This window comes from Erpetoichthys calabaricus, chromosome 3 (assembly GCF_900747795.2).
Source record: "Erpetoichthys calabaricus chromosome 3, fErpCal1.3, whole genome shotgun sequence".
In the NCBI taxonomy this organism is placed as follows: domain Eukaryota; kingdom Metazoa; phylum Chordata; class Cladistia; order Polypteriformes; family Polypteridae; genus Erpetoichthys; species Erpetoichthys calabaricus.
This window is the reverse complement of record NC_041396.2, coordinates 289,140,011-289,160,060: the sequence shown is the minus strand read 5'-3', so window position 1 is coordinate 289,160,060 and position 20,050 is coordinate 289,140,011. Positions and strand designations below refer to the sequence as shown.

At 40.0% G+C, this 20,050-nt stretch overlaps 1 protein-coding gene across 1 annotated transcript in view; it reads right to left on the bottom strand.

Moving 5' to 3' along the window:
• Nucleotides 1–6,281: 6,281 nt before the first annotated feature.
• slc48a1a (solute carrier family 48 member 1a) overlaps nt 6,282–20,050 on the bottom strand; it is a 1,064,469-nt gene continuing 1,050,700 nt past the window's right edge. The window contains exon 4 of the transcript XR_007934366.1: nt 6,282–6,294. The gene's annotated coding sequence lies outside the window, so the exon portion shown is untranslated. The remainder of the gene's footprint in view (nt 6,295–20,050) is intronic.

Genomic DNA, 20,050 nt, shown 5'->3' with positions numbered 1-20,050 from the left:
TTTGGGTTAGTGAGGGAAATGTGCTGGGTACTAGAAGCAATGTTTTACACGGCAATAAATCAGAAGAAAGCAGCAGTAGGGAGGAGAACATAGGAAGCATGGGAGATGTGCCAACAATTGGTGGCAGCCAAGCAAGTTGTGGCACTTGAGTCGGCTGGATGCCACAGCAGCAGCCTGGTATAATATAAACTGGAGTAAGCCAAGTTTTTTCTTTGTCAGCTAGTTAAAATGTTTAGACTAAATTCTTCTTAACCACAGCAAAGACGTTTGTGAGTTAAGCGAAAGCAATTACTGAATGCTGGCACAACTGATGCCAAAACCAAATTGCTCAGAATACAGAAAAAAGATTTTTGTTGTTGTCCCCCAATTTTGTTTTCAGCTCTGCAAAATAAGGAATATGCTGTTGTGCAAAATAAATACAATTCAAAGGCACATCTTCAGATTTGTGCCCTTTAACCTTGTATGACTTGTTTGCAAGCCCAACCAGAACTCTTCAAAAATGTAGAGATGACCTGTGAAATAAAAATGAGCCTCAGCACAAAAGAAAAATGAAAGGACCTTTATGTCAAACAGTAAAACACAAGGAGTGTGGTTTACTTTTAAACATTTTGTCTCAAGTGAGTCCACAATGGGATGCTACAGGCATGCCAAGTGGTTTTATCTCACCCCCTTCCTGTTGGATACATGTCTGTCTGTCAGCTGTGCTGCTTGGAGGATGGATTAAAAAAACACAAACACAGAAAAGATCTTCAATGAGTGTATCTAGGAGTCTGCACTGAGAAGGTGACTTTTTGCTGCTAGGGTCTCTAGATGTTAAACATTACAAAAAGCAAGTAAGATGGTCATTTCTTCAGATATAAAAGTCATGGTGGTGCATTGATCACTGATGCTGCTTCACACCTTCAGGAACTTGGGTTCAATTCATTCTTTTGTCCCACTTTGCTTGGTGTTTGAATGGGTTTTGTCCACATTCCCATGTTACCTTTTACATTATAAGACAAGCTCTTGTATGGGTTGGTATCTCCAAACTGGTGTAGTGTGAGTGGGTGTGTCCTGTGAGGAATTGACAATTCATCGAAAGTTGTCTTTGTGTTTAGATTTGATGCCACTGGAATAGGTACGAGCTCCCTTTTAACCGTATAATGATGGGTTGATGCTATATTCAATATGATTAATTCATAAAGTGACTAAAATGATATTTCACCTCATACCCCTGGTCATCAACATCTATGTGGTGTACAACTAAATATGTGCAACCTGATTAACTAATGGAAGTGAATATAAAATGAACTCTATATACAGTATATGGCCCAATCAATGTAAGAGGTTATTATAAATGGTATTATATACAAGCTGATAATGCGATAGACATTATTATGTTATTACTTTATACAAGGTGATAAATTGACAGAAATGAATATGAAGAACTCAGTATGCAATCCAAGGAATTTATAAAATCATCAAAAAAGGCACTATGTTCAAGCTGGCACTATTACCAAATAATAATTTGTAGAGGTCATTATGAATGACTATATAGAGAAGATGATTTGTTTAGAAAAGAATATTAGAAAAGACAAAAAGATTAGTTTAAAACAAGTGCTTACTAGTTGATGAACTGATAGAAGTGATTATGAAAAGGATTCTTTTCAATCCAATGAACTGAATATTAGTGATTGCCATAGCTAAACTAGACATAACTCAAAACAAATCACTGATTCTAAATCAAACTTGGCACGGTTATTGGCACTGTAAAATGTTAGATGTTTACTGATTTTGACCAAAATTGCTCCAGCAGCATGTAGAGATAATGATTTTGCATTTATACATACATTTGTGATCCAAGTTCGCATTTATAGAAGAATATACATTTTTACAAAACATGACTGTTGGATTTCTTTACACTCTGTTACTGACTGCTCTAATAATCTTTATATTGAGAAAAATCTGGACATGGCTGGTTTTTAAACGAAATGTTTTAAATTAAAGATTAAAGACAGACTAGCAGGAAATTTTGTGTTGGTATAATTATTTTAAATAAGGTGACAGGTCCAGGTTGAAGTTTAGTATAAATTGGTGACCTTTTATAAGGAGGTCAATGATCATTGGGAAGACTGAGAGGAACATCTGATTCAGGGGTCCTCACTTTCACGTAGTACCTGCTTTGTCCAAGATCATAAAGCGCTGCAGAGGGTAATGAGAGCAACACATTATTGTAGTGGAAACCAACTGCCTTTTATTCAGGGCATATATAAGAATCGCTGACTTAGAAAGGCAATAAGCATTACAAAAGACTTCAGCCATCTTGAACAGCCACTTCTCTCACTTCTTCCTTTTGGGAAATTTTACTAGAACATAAGAGGCGCCAAACATGCCATAAATCATATATTTTCTGTGTGTAATCCACTGCTTTACATGCTCACAGTATTGGTATTTGAGTATTTGCTATCAGCATGCATACATACTTTATTGGTTTACAAGCATACAATGTGAAACAGATGTATTACACAAATGAAAGACATAGATGAAAGCAACATAGTGCCTACACACAAAACCATTGGTATGTAAGCACACTAGCAGTATATGAACACAAGCCAATATTGTTCATATGCAAATGATAGCTTACAAGCTCAAGCCAATGCAGTTCAATCATAAACCAATAACAATCGCAACTGAACCAGTGATATACAAGTGCAAATCAATGTAGTTTATATACATAATAATAGTATACATACTGTGACTGCTGGGAAGACTCTAAGAAAGCTGGCAAGAATAGCCGGGACATCAACTCGGCTACACTGTCTAATTGTTGGTGTTTGAGCCACAGATAAATAAACAAAAATGGCATTTTGCGCTCACAAGCAGCAGTAAATAACACGCTGTGTTATAGGGAGGTCTGTTTTCTTTCCTCTGTCCTCTGGGGCAGGCCATTTTCATTATGTCCAGACTGAAGTTGGGAGGTGGATGTAATTCAAAGGATGCCTGTCAGAACTGTTATTGGGGAAAAAAGACAGTATTAGCCACAGTGTCCCATCTCATCACAGGGTGTACTGCTCACCTCAGCAGAGCAAAGAAGATGTATCCAAACTGATAGTATATGGCCATGAACCAATAAAGTCCTTATGAATGAAAACAGTATCATATGCACCAAAACAATGATGTAAGCATGCAAACCAATAGTAAATACTAATAAATAAATAGTGTGAAAATATAAACTAATAGATTACCCAAACAATATATGATTTATGGCCTGTCATAGTACCGTTGGCACTTCCATCAGTTGATTAAGTGGCAGTTTCTATCCACAAGTTGTAAAGTTGCTGAATAAGTCAATCCTGAGTAACATAACAAACAGACGGTGAGTATGAGTGTGTCTATATTCATTGCACTGATAATAACTGACAATAAGCTTGACTTGACTTTATTGTGCAAAATACTCCGTCAGCAGTGTCACTAATTGCACACTGGAATCCTCTGATGTATGCTTATTTTGCTACACTAGCCACAAAGACATATGACAGGTCTTTTATTAAACTGTATCTCATGCCATGTCATCTTGGGGAGGATCACTGAAAGGCAGAACCACAGAGTAACGGCATTCACAACGTGTGAATTAGAACATTAGAGCAATTTTAACAAGAATGGGTCATTCAGCACAGCAAAGCCTGCCATTCTTGTTCACCTAATTGCTCTAAAATAGCATCAAATGGAAATTTGACAGTTCCTAAAGTCTTTCTGTGTACTATACTACTTAGTAATTTGTTCCATATGTCAATGGTTCCCTGTGTAAAGAAACACTTTCTAACATTTATGTGAAATTTAACCTAAAGAAGATTCTCTCTGTGTTCAGGTGTTCTTGTGGAATAGCTCATTTTAAAGTAATGGGGTTCACTTCAGTACTGTAAATTCTCACACAATTAAAAAAAAACAAAAAAAATAAACTCTGCTTTACCACCTGCTGTTAATCTTCATTTGCATAAAGTGAAAAGATTCCGCTCGTACATTGTAGATAGATAGATAGATAGATAGATAGATAGATAGATAGATAGATAGATAGATAGACAGATAGATAGATACTTTATTAATCCCAATGGGAAATTCACAATTGTAGTCTTGGAATTAGCCTGTCCGCTCTTCTTTTGACTTTTTGTAATGCTGCTACGTATTTTTCATTGCAAAAGAGACATAAACTGTACATAGTATGACAGATAATTGCTTACTAGTGCATTATCCATCTTCAGCATATCCTCCATTGACTTGTCCTTGTCCCTCTGTAATGATTTGACTAATTTAACTGACTTCAGATTATTTGATATTTTACCTAGATTGTAGGTAAAGTTTGTTATTTATATTCTTAAGGATCACATATCTCTATACAGTGGACCCTTGACTTACGAACTATATTCGTTCGCGAGGGCTGGTTGTAACTCAAGTTGGTTGTAAGTCAAGACTATTTTTCCCATAAGAAATAATGGAAATACCCATAATGCGTTCCGAACCTCCCACAGTAACACTTACTTAACCTTTTCATAATAAAAAAGGGTTGTATAATGTGTATAATTTACCAAAACACCAATAATTTTTCTAATGTACTAACCAAAAAGTTATAAAAAGTGCCTAGCCTACCAGAAACAACAATTTCATACTGTACTCACCATTTAATTTGACATCTTTGGGCTGCAGGAAGGGAGGAGGAAGAGAATGAAATGGAAGTTGTTTGGAAGGAGCCTCCTTATACAAATCTTTTCTTTGTAAAATTGTCGAGATGGTGGATTTCGACATGCTGTACATATTAGCAAGATCGGTCACACAAACACCACTTTCATATTTCCGCACAAGTTCCTTCTTCGTTTCGATTGTGATAGCTTTCTTTACCTTCTCTTCCTTCCTTAGCAATTATCGAAATAAATTATATAAATCATTGCACTGACCAAAATTATGTCCACAAACACATGTATCTGGGCTCCGACTGACGCTTACAAACACTCTCGGCTGTTTGTTTACAATCACGCAAGCGGATACACGTGACCGCATTCAGGTTGTAACGCAAGATGTTGGTCGTAAATCAAAACAAAAATTTTGGTCATAAATCAAGTTGTTCGCATGTCAGGCCAGTTGTATATCAAGGGTTGACTGTATATATAAAATCGAATGTCTGCAAGTCTGTCTGTCTGTCTGCTTTTCATGAGAGAACTACTTAACCCTTTAACCGCCAACTCCCTAAATATTCCCCACGCCAGGCGAAATCTGAACAATTTTCGTTTTTTTACTTTTTTACATTTTTTACATTTATTCAAGCAGTATTGACCACTAAATGTTGTGCAAGTTCTAGAAATGGGCAAACACATAATAAAACACAAAATGTACCTTTTCTCAGGCTTCTGGATTTATTGTCTACTACAAAACGGAACAGTCAAAAGTAATTCAAAAGTCAAAAGTAGTTCAGTCAATCATAGTTTCATTCCCAGTATTTGAGTTTGCTGTGCCACATGCCAAAGCAGGGAACTGCACAAAGTCCTGGATTGCTGGGACACTTTGAGCAGAAGGTCTTGACGTCTCTACGCTGACCCTTCTTTGAACAGACACAACAGCGTGCCTGTGGCTTGGTCCAAGTTGGTGTTGGTTCGAGTTTGTCTGGAAAGTGACGTTCTGTGAGCCTCACTACTGCCTCTACTTTATCTGCGTGTTGTTCCTCACCAGAAAAAATGAAGGCTGCAATGACGTCATGTTCAAACTGCAGAAATGTTTTTGTGCCTCCATTTTTCTGGTACAAAATGTGAGCATTTAGCATTGCCATTTGGAGCAGATGAACTGATAACTTTTTATACCACTTCATAGTTTTTCTTGCAGCCGAATAGGGTTCCAATATTTGGTCCTGCTTGTCAACAGCACCCATGTTGCTGTTATACTCAATGATGCATTGAGGCTTGTAACGGACATCAGTAGGTGATGGGCGTCCTCTTCTGCGGGGAGCCTCCTGCACAGACTCATTGTGCTGAGTTGTTAGCATGTGAACATCTTTTTTGTCTCGAAATTTCAGGCACAGCAATGGGCCACTGCGGTATGCAATGTGCTGACCCGGTGCTGGCGCTGAATTGCGAACTTCTGGAGGGACCCTGTTAGAACGAATTGTGCCACATGCTGTAGTTTTACGGTGATGAAGGTAATGGAACAGCCTACAACTGGAGTACCAGTTATCCATCCAAATGGTGTACCCATTGTCCAATAGTGTTAGGGCAAGGTACACAACAATTTTTTCTTTAAGTCCAAAGTCCTTACATTCATCTGGCAACACTGCTGAAATACTACTCATAGGATCCTCTTTGCCAGTGTATATACGAAATCTATAAATGTAACCTGAATTCTCAGCTAAGCAAAACATCTTGATACCAAACCGTGCCCTTTTCAATGGTAGATACTGTCGAAACTGTAAGCGGCCCTTCCACAACAATAAACTTTCATCAACTGCAACTGACAGTCCTGGCATGTAGGGCAACTGAAATGCTTCAAATAAATGATCAATCAAAGGACGTAGCTTGAACAAGCAGTCGCGGTTTGGATCTTTCTTATCTGGCTCATTTCTGTTGTCATTCAAATGAAAGAATTTCAGCAGCAAAGAGAATCGGTTACGTGTCATGACAGCTGCAAAAATAGGTGTTGCATACATAGGATCTGTAGACCAGTACATCTCAATATCTGGTTTTCTGATTATTCCCATCAACATCAAAATCCCAATGAATTTTTTCATTTCGTTTTCATCAGTGTCAAACCAAGCACGAACACGGGAATGTGGAGGTAAATTGGGATTTTTCTCAATAAACTGTGCTGCATACAGATTTGTCTGATGAACAAAATGTCTGATCAAATCAGGTGACACAAACAGCTCATAAAACTGCTCAGCAGTGTAATTGTTTACATCAACAATAAAGCCACACGTTGCCTCAAACGGATGCAGAGAAGGTAGTTCACCTCGGGCAGCAGTCCAGTTGAGATGCTGGGGATACACCCACTCATCGGCGTCAGTATCATGCAGCACACGTTGCTGCTCATCATTGTCGCTAAAATCTTCTTCAGAACTGCTACAATCATGATCAGAACTGTCCAAAATCGCCTGCAAAGCCTCACTTGAAGTCAGTTTACGTTTCGCCATATTCACAGCTGTCACATGCGAATCACGTTACATGACCGGCCAAAACAACCACAGACTTGTCGAAATGCAATGTAGTAATAATACCCACGCCAAACCGTCAGTTATACTACTTGCCAGGCATTCATATAACCACAGGCAAATGTGCCGGATAATTCCGGCAGTATGGCGTTAGCAATAAAACAACGGTGCCGGATATATCCGGCAGAGGGCGGTTAAGGGGTTAACGAATTTAGATTTTTTTTTTCTATAATTTGCTTGAACATTCCAGTTGATTTTGCGACTTTTTTCATTGCGCTTTATTTGCGCGAATTCGAGAGACAGGCAGCAGGCCGAGGGAGGGGAGGAGCGGGGCCCTCCTCACTCACATGCCAACCTCGGGACGTGTACCTTACCTCCGTTTAGTAAGCGAATGAGAGAAATACTTAACGGATTTAGATCGGGGTTTTTTCTATGATTTGTTTGAACATTCCAGTTGATTTTGCTAAGTATCATTGTTCGCTAGCAGGAGCGATATACAGTAATCCCTCACTTATCGCGGGAGATAGGTTCCAAGGCCGACCGCGATAACTGAATTTCCGCGAAGTAAGGTCACTATATATATTTAATTATTTAACGTGTATTTGGATGTTTTTAAACCCTCCCTGTATTGTTTACAACCCACCATTTACTCTATTAAAAACCGGGACAACTGCTAAGCAATATGAAATCGGTAGATAAGTTTACACTTACTGTATAGCGAAGTACACGTAGCAGCTTGTAGGAGGTCATGACGTCATCGACCTTGTTGCAAAGATTCCTAAAGCAGATTCCATCCAGACTACTGCCTTATCACATCCACTTGCAACTCGTTTTGCACCCTGGTTAAAGGACACTGCGGCCGTAGATCTTATATGCTTTTCCTCCTTTTTAAATAAAAAGAATCGATGTCCTGCAGCGGTGTAGCTGTTCCCTTCCTTCAACATATCCAAAACTTTTACCTTTTCTGTAATCATTTGCATCTTCTGTTGGTGCTTGGACACGGCCCCTGACGCATTAGCACGTTAATGATGAATGAGTGAGATGAGACTTCCTGGTTAATGCAACACTCTGTCGCTGAGCCAATCAGCAGCACACAGGAACTTAACTGTGTGCTCTGATTGAGTAGCTTCTCAGCCATCCGCCAATAGCATCTCTTGTATGAAATCAACTGGGCAAACCAACTGAGGAAGCAAGTAAAAAGACCCATTGTCCGCAGAAACCCGCGAAGCAGCGAAAAATCCGCGTTATGAATTTAGATATGCTTACATATAAAATCCGCGAAGTCGTGAATCCGCGAAAAGTGAACCGTGAAGTAGCGAAGGATTACTGTATTCGAGCTACTACTCCTACAGGGAGTAGTGGGGAGCTGGGCAGGGCCCTTTTCACTGTCCTGTTTCACTATGGAATGGCGAGGGATGGCTAGTATACAATATATTAAAAAAAGCAGTGGCTCCAATATTGTGTTTAATCCTATTTTGCACCCATCTACACACTATTCTTTGAATCTCAACTTTTTAGTTTGATTTGTAGAGGCTCATGTGGCACCTTATTGAAAACTCTGAAAAATCAAGAAAAATAGTGTCATGTATGAGTCCCTGAATGTAGGCTTTAAATGTTTCCTCATAAAATTCCACTCTTCTTATCATTTGAGGGTTGATCTTTTCCTTAAAAGATGCTTCCATCAGTTTACCTGTGACGCATGTTAAGCTTACTGATCAATAGCTACTTGGATCTGCCCAATGAGCCTTTTTATGTACAGTAAGGGGATAATATTTGCCAGCCTCTAATTCAAATGAAATACCTCAGTGTGCAGTAGTTTCCAAAAAATACATATCAATGGTTTACGAGGGGGGACCCAAAAATAACCGGAATTTTGTTGTTGTTAAGTTGGTACTTGTAGTACGTGGTTGGGCCGCTAGGGCGATCTAGTTACACTCCTCACAAGTGAGTCTGCCAAGTGCCATCAGTCTGGAGGGTTGTGCTTGTGTTCAGTGAATTTTTTTGTAAAAGTAGTTTTGTGCAAGCGTCGTTTTTTTATGATGGCCGATTATCGTGAGCAACGCGCGGCAGTGAAATTTTGTTTTCTTCTTGAAAAAAGTGTTGCAGAAACTATTGTTACTGAAACGGTATGACAACCCTGAACCACCCACCCTACTCACCGGATTTAGCTCCGTGTGATTTCTTTTTGTTCCCTCGGATGAAAAAAGACTTGAAAGGAAGGCGTTTTGCTGACGTTGAAGAGGTAAAACAAGAAACGACCAGAGCATTAATGGGCATTACTTCAAACGAATTTAAAAAATGTTTCGAACAATGGAACAAACAGTTAGATAAGTGTATTTCCGCCAATGGAGAGTACTTTGAAGGAGACTAATTGTACTTTGTACAGAAAATTAAATTAAACACGTTTTAAAAATATTTCTGGTTATTATTGGGTCCCCCCTCGTATATACAGTATGTACTCACTAACCTTCTTAAGCACTCAAGGATAAATGCAGCATTTCTCCCTCTATAATTTCATGATCTCTCCATACCTCCATGATAGTCCTTGTTGCTACTGGGAGGTTATCCACTTCTTCAGAACATTCATTATTTCACACCCCTAATTTCCTGATACACCTCACCTTCCCTTTACTGTTTTTAATACTAATATGCTGAAAATAAAAAATAAAACACCTTTGGGTCATTCTTCACCTTTTCTGCCCATGATATTTCTCTTCAACTGTTGTTTAGCCTTCTTAATATACTTTTTAACAATTGCTCTCATGCTCTCAAAAGCCCTGTGGTTTGCACTGGATTTATTTCTCTTGAATGCCTTATGCGGCTGTTTTATACTTTACAGCTTCTTTTTTAGCTCCTTATTTATGCACATTTGAGCTTTCTTTAATTTCTTGGTATGTCTAAATTTTGGGATGCACTTGTCCTGCATTGTATGTAAAGCTATGTACAACTTGCTCCACTGCTCCTTGACGATTCCTCATTTAACAGCTTGTCCCTGTTTATTGTTTTTAGACTTTGGGGAAAGTGAGTGTAGATAGTGTAGCATGTGAACCAAGTGAGTGAAGTGAATTGGAGCTGGTTGAATACATAGGTAGGGCACAGTAGAGAGAAGATCACTGGAGCTGTATGGAAGGATTCATGGAAGATCAGAATGGTAGCAGTGGTATCAGTAGGCAGCTGTGAAAGGGGATGGTCTATAGTAAGTCTTGCACAAATGAGCGAGGAAGAGATAGTGTGTTTCACCACACAGTAAGCTAACACTACCAGTGATTATAAAATATCAGCTGAACAATGCCTTTAAAAAAACACACAAAATGAAGATCTAACAACATATTGCCCCTACAGTACAACAACCAAAAAACAGCATTAAAAGATAATTCAACATCAACATCAAACACTCAACATGAAAAGAGAAATGTATTTCTGTATTTATTTATTTACTTATCTATTTATAATAGTGCCATCTACTTGGTGATGGAGGTGGGGGGGTGTGCCCCACCTGTTCTTAATGAAGAGATGCCATTGCTCTGGACGCAAATGATGTGCTCAGACTTAACCAACATTACAATGAGGCAAGATGTACACTACCTTACCCAGTTAGCTCGGCAACAACAGTTGTGTTAAAGACAAAAATTTTCACTCCTGTCTCTGACCCTTTAACTGTCTATGTTAGATGTTAATATTTAAAGATCTTTTAATCCAAAGTTTGGACAACATTTTCAGTGCATTCTGCAATTTTAAATAATGGCTGCATGATAATGTCACACTCCACACATGCATGACTGGCAACAGACAACATTACCATAAACAACATAGCTATGTCTATATAAATAATAGAAGAAAATGGCGACACACACAAAGGAATCAAACCACAAAACAGAGATTTAACATATCATTAAAATAGATGTTGAAATGAATGTTGAAATAGCAATACTAAGAAAGTAAAAAATTAAGCAAGAAGTGGTCACATTCACTCATCAGAAATAGTGGAGCATTCTCATGGAACCCACATCACTGTGAGTAATAGTGTAAGTTTTTCTTTCCAAATCTCTTTCAATAAGGCATATGGAAATGTTTTAAATATTCATACCAAGCATATAATGAATACCATGGAAATATTTAGAAGAGTTCATATTCAGCTGACAACATGACAAGTGGCATTGTCCCCAACCTCCGTGAGGAAGTTTGTTTACAGTGGTTATGTAAATTTTTAGGAGTGTTCACAAGCTACAATGCTGCTGGTAACACCGTAAACACTGGGGGCCTATAATTCTGTTAAGGCGGCCCTGCTTTGAAAGCAGAGATTGTGTAAATGTATTGGAGCATTCCGTCTCAACACACAGCACTAATCTTCCCAAGGTTGTTTGACAATGTAATGGAATGTTATGCTGAAACTATTTCCCTACCTTTCCAGATACCCTTTTTTTACTTTCCCAGTCCAAGTGAGGAGGCCCTCAGGTCATTTGAATATTCGTCTAGTGATTTAGATAGATAGATAGATAGATAGAAAAGGCACTATATAACAGATAGATAGATAGATAGATAGATAGATAGATAGATAGATAGATAGATAGATAGATAGATAGATAAATTTTAATTTTTAAAATGACCTTTATTTTAAACAGTGACAAAAACATTAACAATATACACATTCAATTTACATAAAAAACCAAGCGTCATAATACACAAGAGAGCCATCCATCCGACCCCAACTACTCCCCCTTTACACTCCTCCTACTCCGCACATTAATAATAACTTTAACAGTTAATAATTCATTATAACACAAAGACCGCCTTAACTCCCCTTTACACTCCTCCTACTCCGCAGATTAATAACTACATGATGTTGATGCCCACCATTACTTTTTGTTATTCCCAGTTGAACACCAGTTCACCCCCCTCCACAGCACACAGTACCTGTCGTGTCCCCCACATGTCGCTAAACATTTCTAAATTATTTGTTAGTTTATGATACATGAAATCAAGTTTCAGTCTACTTTTAATTAAAACTTTGAAGAGCAGCAGAGCGTCAGTCCCCATGAGGTTCTTCTCTTTGTTTCTCCTTGTTTTTAAAATTGCTAACTTGGCTTGTCCTAAGAGGAAGTTTCCAATAACACATTTATTCTTATTGTTTTGATAATAATACCAAAGATAAAACAAATATTTGAGAACTTAAAACCAAATTCACCAAGAAGAAAGTCCAAGAACAGGAACAAAGGCTTCAGCTGTTCACAATGAATGAACAGATGAAAAATGGTTTCTCTCACAGTACAGAACTGGCACTGGTCAGTCTCTGAAACTTTAATTGTAAACAGAAACGAGTTTGTGGCTAAGGCCGAGTGCGTTATCCTCCACTGCAGATCTCCAAGTCTTTTCTGCAATGGCAGTTTATAATAAGCTCTCCATGAAGGTGAGATGTTCTCAGAGACCTGCAGTTCTTTCCTCCATAGTGTGTCTGGTAACTCCTTCATTTGATTATAAAATGTCACTTTGACACACAGTTTATATAGTTCTTTTTTGGTAAACAGTTCAAAGTCTTTCTCTACTAGAGTACCAAAACGGAGAAGGTGCCCAGGCCTGTCAGTGTGGTCAGTGACATTTGGCCTCACGATAATGGCAGGTGATGCCATCTCTGCCTCTAGTGTGTCCTCACCTGTGAAATATTCGGCACACACAGAACTCGCGCCTGACCTCCTCAATGCTGTTTTTACCTGGCTGAGAAAAAGTTCAACCAGGCATATTGATCTGATGCCCAGGACTGTCACTAGGTGGGCAGGTGTGTGCCAGCACCTCATATCTGCGTTAATCAGGTCACTTAATTTGAAAAGTCTATTGTTCAACAGAATAGATACAAAACAATCTGAAAACAGTAATGGACATTCTAACATAGGGTTCCACACTAAAGGTTCTTCCATGAACCAATAATTACTCTCCAGATTTAGCCTGGTCCTCCTGAGTTTTCCGTGCCAGATTTGAAGTGCGGAATGATAAAATTTTGGCAAATCAGACTGAACAAACACTGCATTGTTTAAGAAGAAAAAATGTTCAGCGAAATTTAAGCCTCTTACTCTACGAAATAAAGCAAATGCCAGCTGTCTCCACGGCAGGTGCTCGGGTCCGTATAAGAGCCGATGTAACATTTGAAGTCTAAATGCCTCCATCTTGCTTAACAAGTCAATGAGTCCCTGACCGCCTTCTTCAACAGGCAGATACAGGACACTACGCTTCACCCAATGTATACCATCCCAAAAGAACTCTAAAATAATGCTCTGGATGGTCTTGATGATAGATAATGGAGGGTCAACACACTGTAACTTGTGCCATAACATGGAGGCTATCAAATTATTAATAATGAGGACCCTGCCACGACAGGAGATCTCCTTTTGAAGGTATCTCCATTTGTTCAGCCTGGCTTGAACTTTTTCTACCCAGTCTGCCCAGTTTTCTTCAGCGAAACCTCCCTGTCCCAAAAACACCCCCAGGTATCTGAAGACTCTTCTATTCCACTGAAGACCACCAGGCAGGTCTGGCGGGTCTCCATTCCTCCAGTTGCCAATTAAAAAAGCATTGCTTTTGTCCCAATTAATCTTTGCAGACGACAGTTGCTCAAATTTATCCAGGCAATATTTCAGTGCCGTGATGTCTCTAGGATGACAGATAAACACTGACAAATCATCTGCATACGCGACCACCTTAAGGTTTAAGTTCGGGCACTGAGGGATGTTCAGACCTTGAAGGTGGATGCGAAGCTGCTGCAGTAGTGGCTCGATGGACAGCGAGAAGAGCATACCGGACAGAGAGCAGCCCTGACGTATCCCTCTGGTTACTTGGAGAGGGGCTGTTAATGCTCCATTCAATTTCACAACACTAAAGACGTTGTGATATAAAAGTCCAATATGCCTAATGAACGAAGGTCCAAAGCCAAAGGCCTTCAGAACTGTTAAAAGATACTTGTGGTCCACCCTGTCAAACGCCTTCTCTTGATCCAGCGATAAAAGTCCAACGTCAAAACCAAAGAGTCTGGCCGCATCAATCACGTCTCGAACCAAGAAGATGTTGTCCAGAATACACCTGTTGGGTACACAGTATGTCTGCTCCGGGTTCACGATACTCGCCATGACTCTTCTTAACCGATTAGCAAGGGCTTTGGAAAAGATTTTATAATCCGCACATAGCAGGCTGACAGGATGCCAGTTCTTTAACCCGTGAGGTCTCCTTTTTTTGGGAGTAGTGTGATCACCGCTCTGCGACAGGAGAGGGGCATTTCGCCCACTCGCAGACTTTCACTGAAAACCTCTGCCAGATCAGCGCCAAGGTGAGACCAAAAGGCTTTAAAAAATTCAACAGGCAACCCTTCGATACCTGGGGATTTACCAATGTTCAGTTCATTCAAGGCTGTAGTCAAGTCCTCCAGAGAAATTGTAGTTTCCAAGAAGTCCTTCTCTCTTTTCTTGGAGAAAAACTGACGTCTCTAAAGGTACCTCTGAAATGTCCGCAGAAAACAGTCGCTGATAAAACTGATGCGCCCAGGCTCGAAGGGCTTCAGGCTCCAGCAGTTCCTGACCTTTGTCATTCTTTAAACAGGAAATAATCCTACTTTGGCCAATGGTTTTTTCCAAACTAAAAAAGAATTGTGTGGGAGCGTCCATCTGGGTGAGCGACTGCATTCTCGAGCGGACGAGTGTGCCGTTGACTTTCTTGTCCATGAGGTCTAACAATAATTGTTTCCTAGTTTTAAGGGACTCAAATGTGTTGCCATCAAAGTTAGAACATAAACCTGAATGAAGGTCTTCAATTTCCTTCTCCAGCTCCGAAATGGCTGCATTCACATCTCTGGTGGTCTGCTCAGTGTATTGTTGGCACAATACGCGTATTTCAGTTTTAGTACAATCCCACCATTGCCTCAGTGAGCTGAAATTCTTCTTTTTGCATCTCCATTGAGTCCAGAAATACACGAAACAGTTGATAAAGTGAGGGTCTTTCAGTAGATTACTATTGAAGTGCCAGTAGGACTTGACAGAATGTTTAGAGAGAACAGAAATTCGAAGGAAAACAAGAGAGTGGTCAGATAAGGCAGTTGGAAGAATGGAGCAGTTAGTAATGATATTCCTATGATGTTTTTGGATGTAAAATCTATCAAGTCTAGCCATAGAAAGCAGCCCAGCTGAGCCCTTCACCCACGTATATTGTCGGACCCCCGGATGAAAATCTCTCCAAATATCAATGAGATTATTTTTGGTAACCACAGAACCTAATGCGATGACGGACCCCGGATGAGGTTCTAGCCCATTCCTGTCCAACTGTGCATTATCTGTGCAATTAAAATCACCCCCCACAAACACCAGCTCATCATCCTCACACGTCTGCAGCACATCATTTAATACAGAGAAGCAGTGAGTTCTCTCAGTCCCTGAGTTTGGGGCGTACACATTGACAAACACCCACTTCTTGACCCCCATAAGTACTTCTACCTTCATCAGCCTCCCCTGGATTAACTCCGAAGAAACTGCCTTGTCTGGTACAAAACTTTTTGAAAACAGAATTGCGACACCGGCACTGATATTGGACCCATGACTTAAATGTGCCACCCCTTGCCACTCTCTGTGCCAGTCAGACTGATTTGCCACGTCAGTGTGTGTTTCCTGAAGGAAGGTCACGTTCATCTTTTTTTGCGCTAAGTGCTCAAATAGCGCCGTTCGTTTCACCAAATCTCTGCAGCCGTTTATATTTAAGGAGCACAGGGAATAGACAGGCATAATACAGGAGAGTAAAGTAGCAGTCAACAACACTGATTTAACCCAAAAAACGGGGAATTGCATTAAAACTGCCATCATGATTGCTCTTCAAGGGAACGTTTCACTTTACTGATAATATTTTTTAAGCGGACTCTCTCTTTGGAGGTAGTCCTAGTTCAGCAGCCCGACGACGCACTTGTTTCGCTGAGCTCAGAAATTGATGAAGATCAGGAAAGTGTTCAACAATCCTGATCCCTCGCTTCCCTTCTAAAAATTCTAAAAACTGCAAAATATTTTCTGTGCTGTAGGCCTCGCTTAAGCTCGAGTGAGATGACAGATCCACCCTGATTGACGGGTCTGATTCATTGCCGTCCTCCCCTCCACCTACTGTCACTGTGCTGTCAGTCTGCTGCAGAGCACTAGCGGCGGCCACTACACCTTCAGTTTTCGTGCTCTTCTTAGCACGTCCACCACTGGTTGTTTGCTCCTTTCTCTTTCTGGTTACTGGCTTAACCACACTGTGTTCACCGTTACCGTCTTCAAAGAGCATTTCTCCATCGGCCTCCGTCACTTGTGTTTCTTCAGCAGTCAATGACTGCACAGTCAGCTCGCTCTTCTCCGCCCGCCCTTGAGAAGGCGCAGCGCTTGGGTCCGTCTCTGCAGCGGCAACACTCTCAGTGGGTGTCTTTTGTAAAAGCGCTGCAGAGTCATCTGTATAACATTCGACCTCTGGTACAACCGTAGACACCACCTCCTCCTCTTCATGGCTGACTTCAGCCTTCTTATTCCCACTACTTTCACTAATTTGCCCGTTTTCGGCCGCTGCACCCGTAACTATTTCAGTCCTCGGGTAGTTTTCTATCGCAGGCTCTCTGCTTGACACTTCCGGCTCCCCTGCTTCATATCCCAGGCCTACAGTGACACTTTGTACGGTTGTTATCACACCCTGATCTTCAGCCACTTCATCAGAATCGTAACTTTGATCTTCCATTTCTGACTCACTAAACACCGACTCATTTTCTTCATTGTCCAAAGTGTTATTACGGGGCTCTCTGTGCTCACCAGACGGTCCCGGCTTATCCGGGTTGACGGTCATCTCACCTCGCTTACACAGACTCGCTTTGTGCTCTGTCTGACCACACTTAAAACATTTCATTAGTTCTGTAGTGATAAAAACTATATACTCATAACCCTCTACTTTAAATTTCAAGGCCACATCAAGCTCCTCGCGCGAGTTATTTAGCAGCATGTACACCTGTCTCCTAAAAGACACGACGTGCTTCAAATCAGGAGAACGGCAGCCAAGCGGAATCATAACTAAGTCAGATAGGACTTCACCATATCGACGAAGTTCATTAATAAAACCTCATTTTTCAAAAATGGTGGAACATTTTGAAATAATAACCCTTTTAGCAGGAGTCGATAAAGGCAGCACCGGCACTAGCGAGCTGTTTATCACCAGACCCTCCTGCACCAGAGTATGCACCATAGCTTCATCGTTTAAAAAGACCACAACCGTTTTATTCATGCGAGAGGCAGACTTTACATTCTTACTACCCACTCTTTTCGCCACCTCAACAACACACGCCTCAACAGAGACCATCGGGTCCACAACCACCTTAATTCCGTTTTTACGGGAAAGGTGTTCAAAATGTCACGGGTTAAGCCCCGGAGGTTTTGCTCGGGACGCGGCAAGCCGTAGCCGCGTCCGACTATTACAACACTCACTAACAGTAAATAATAGACTTTTAAATAAATGGTAAATCAGTAAAGAAATCTGTATACATTAAATTTATAGAAAAAGAAAAACGAGAAAATACTCACAGAGACCCTCCACGAACGAAGCCACCAAACAACCACGCCCACCCCAGACCAGAGTAATTGATAGACATAAAGGATAGATAGATAGAAAAGGCACTATATAACAGATAGATAGATAGATAGATAGATAGATAGATAGATAGATAGATAGATAGATAGAAAAGGCACTATATTACAGATAGATAGATAGATAGATAGATAGATGCAAAAGGCACTATATAACAGATAGATAGATAGATAGATAGATAGATAGATAGATAGATAGATAGATAGATAGATAGATAGATAGATAGATACTTTATTAATCCCAATTAATTCACATTCACATACTCCAGCAGTAGCATACTGATAAAGACAATATTACATTAAAGAGTGATAACAATGCAGGCATACAGACAGACAATATCTTTGTATAATGTTAACGTTTACGTTTTATATGTGGCAGTGTTGTAGAAATCTCAGAGTGTTACCCTTGACTAGACATCAGTCTGTAAGATCTGCATTGCAGTATCCTGAAATTGGCAATTAGCCATTAGCTCATGGAGTAATTAGCTCATCATAGTCTGCTTTTAATAAAGCAGTTGGTGGCTTATCATAGTCCTGACTTAAAAGGAAAGTTAGATCATCAAAGTTCTCCTTTAAAAGGCATTTGGGTGCTCATCCTCCTTTCAAAATGTTATTTGATTGTACAGTATATTCTCATTTAAAAAGGCGGTTGGTACTCCTTCATCCTCTTCATGTTAGTAGCACCTGTTAGAGTACCACAGATTTATTATAAAAACTTGTGGACATTTAAACAACAAAATCTTGGCCCTTCTGTGTTTGTGTGAGTTCTAAAATGTCCTGGCACCCCTCCATTTGAGGTTCCTGTCTTGTGCCAGCAGGTCACAAAGCAGTTGGATGGTTAGGCTTGGTTAGGATTGTTTGAGCAGCACGACATGTACTGTAGGCAGTGTCCGGTCTGTTCCACTAATGCCCCACAGTATCTTCAATAGCTCTTAAGCAATTTCTTTATGGTTTCAAAAGAATACCACTGCTTCACCACTGCTTCGTTTTTGAAATTGGAAGAATAATTCAGTGCCCAGTGAAATTACCTATCCTTCCTTACCTCCAGCAACACCCCCATTAGACTGGCACTAGACCTGACCAGCTGTTGTTGTTTTCAGTGTTGCAGGTGCCAACGCTTTCTTTGCCTTTCCGCTGGACCATGTTTGCATTATTTGCACGTGAGATACACCTGGGGTCCAATCTCTGATACGTGGGCACGCAATATTTGACTGCTTTGTTGTTAGCCCGGTGCCTTTGTTTGGTAGCGGTCACTTGGCGGTGGCACAAGTAAATAGAAGCTTTCCCAACCTGCACCTGCCAGCCGTGTTTGGCACTTATCTCCAATCAGCACCTTCACACGCATCAGAGACACTTTAAAAACACAGCAACCGCACATACTCCACCCTAACATCACTGTTACCAGCCATCAGTCAATAGAAAGGAACCTGCTGACCTGACATGACTCTTTGTTACTGATTAATGCTGCTGGATTTTGGAGAGCCAGGGAGAAGACACAGCGTCTAGAATGCCAAAAGTCGTGTAATTCTCTCTTTTATTTGGTTGAAATGTAAATAAATAAATAAACACTAAAAAGGGAAACACACATTTAAATTCATTAGTTAGAGATCAAATTAATAACAATGAGAAAGAAAGAAAGAAAGAAAGAAAGAAAGAAAGAAAGAAAGAAAGAAAGAAAGAAAGAAAGAAAGAAAGAAAGAAAGAAAGAAAGAAAGAAAGAAAGAAAGAAAGAGAAATACAGGCAAAAAAATGGTGACCTTGGTCAATGAAACTTATTTTAATCCATTAAATTAAAAGCTATTTTTAGAAAATGTAACATTTCTTTTCACTGCTATGCTGATGATACACAGATTTATATTCCCGTCTGCAACTCTGCAATAAATCAACTGCACAACTGTCTTTCTGAACTAAGATCCTGGATGGCTAATAATTTTCTTGATCTGAATCAAAATAAAATGGAGGTGCTTATAATGGGTCCATCAGCTAAAGCCCAAATTGGTCTTGGACTTCTAGGCTCTTTCTCTGTCTTTTGCAAACCTCAAGTCCACAATCTTGGTGTTATCTTTGACAGTAACCTCTCTTTTGAGAAACAAGTTAATTCTGTAGTCAAGAGTCGCTTTTTCCAGCTTCATCTTTTAGGTAAGATCAAGCCTTTTTTATCTTCTAAGGATCTTGAGAAAGCTACTCGCCTTGATTACTGCAACTCTCTGTATTCTGGGATTAGCAAATTAGCAATCCCTGATACACAGGTTACAGTTGGTCCAGA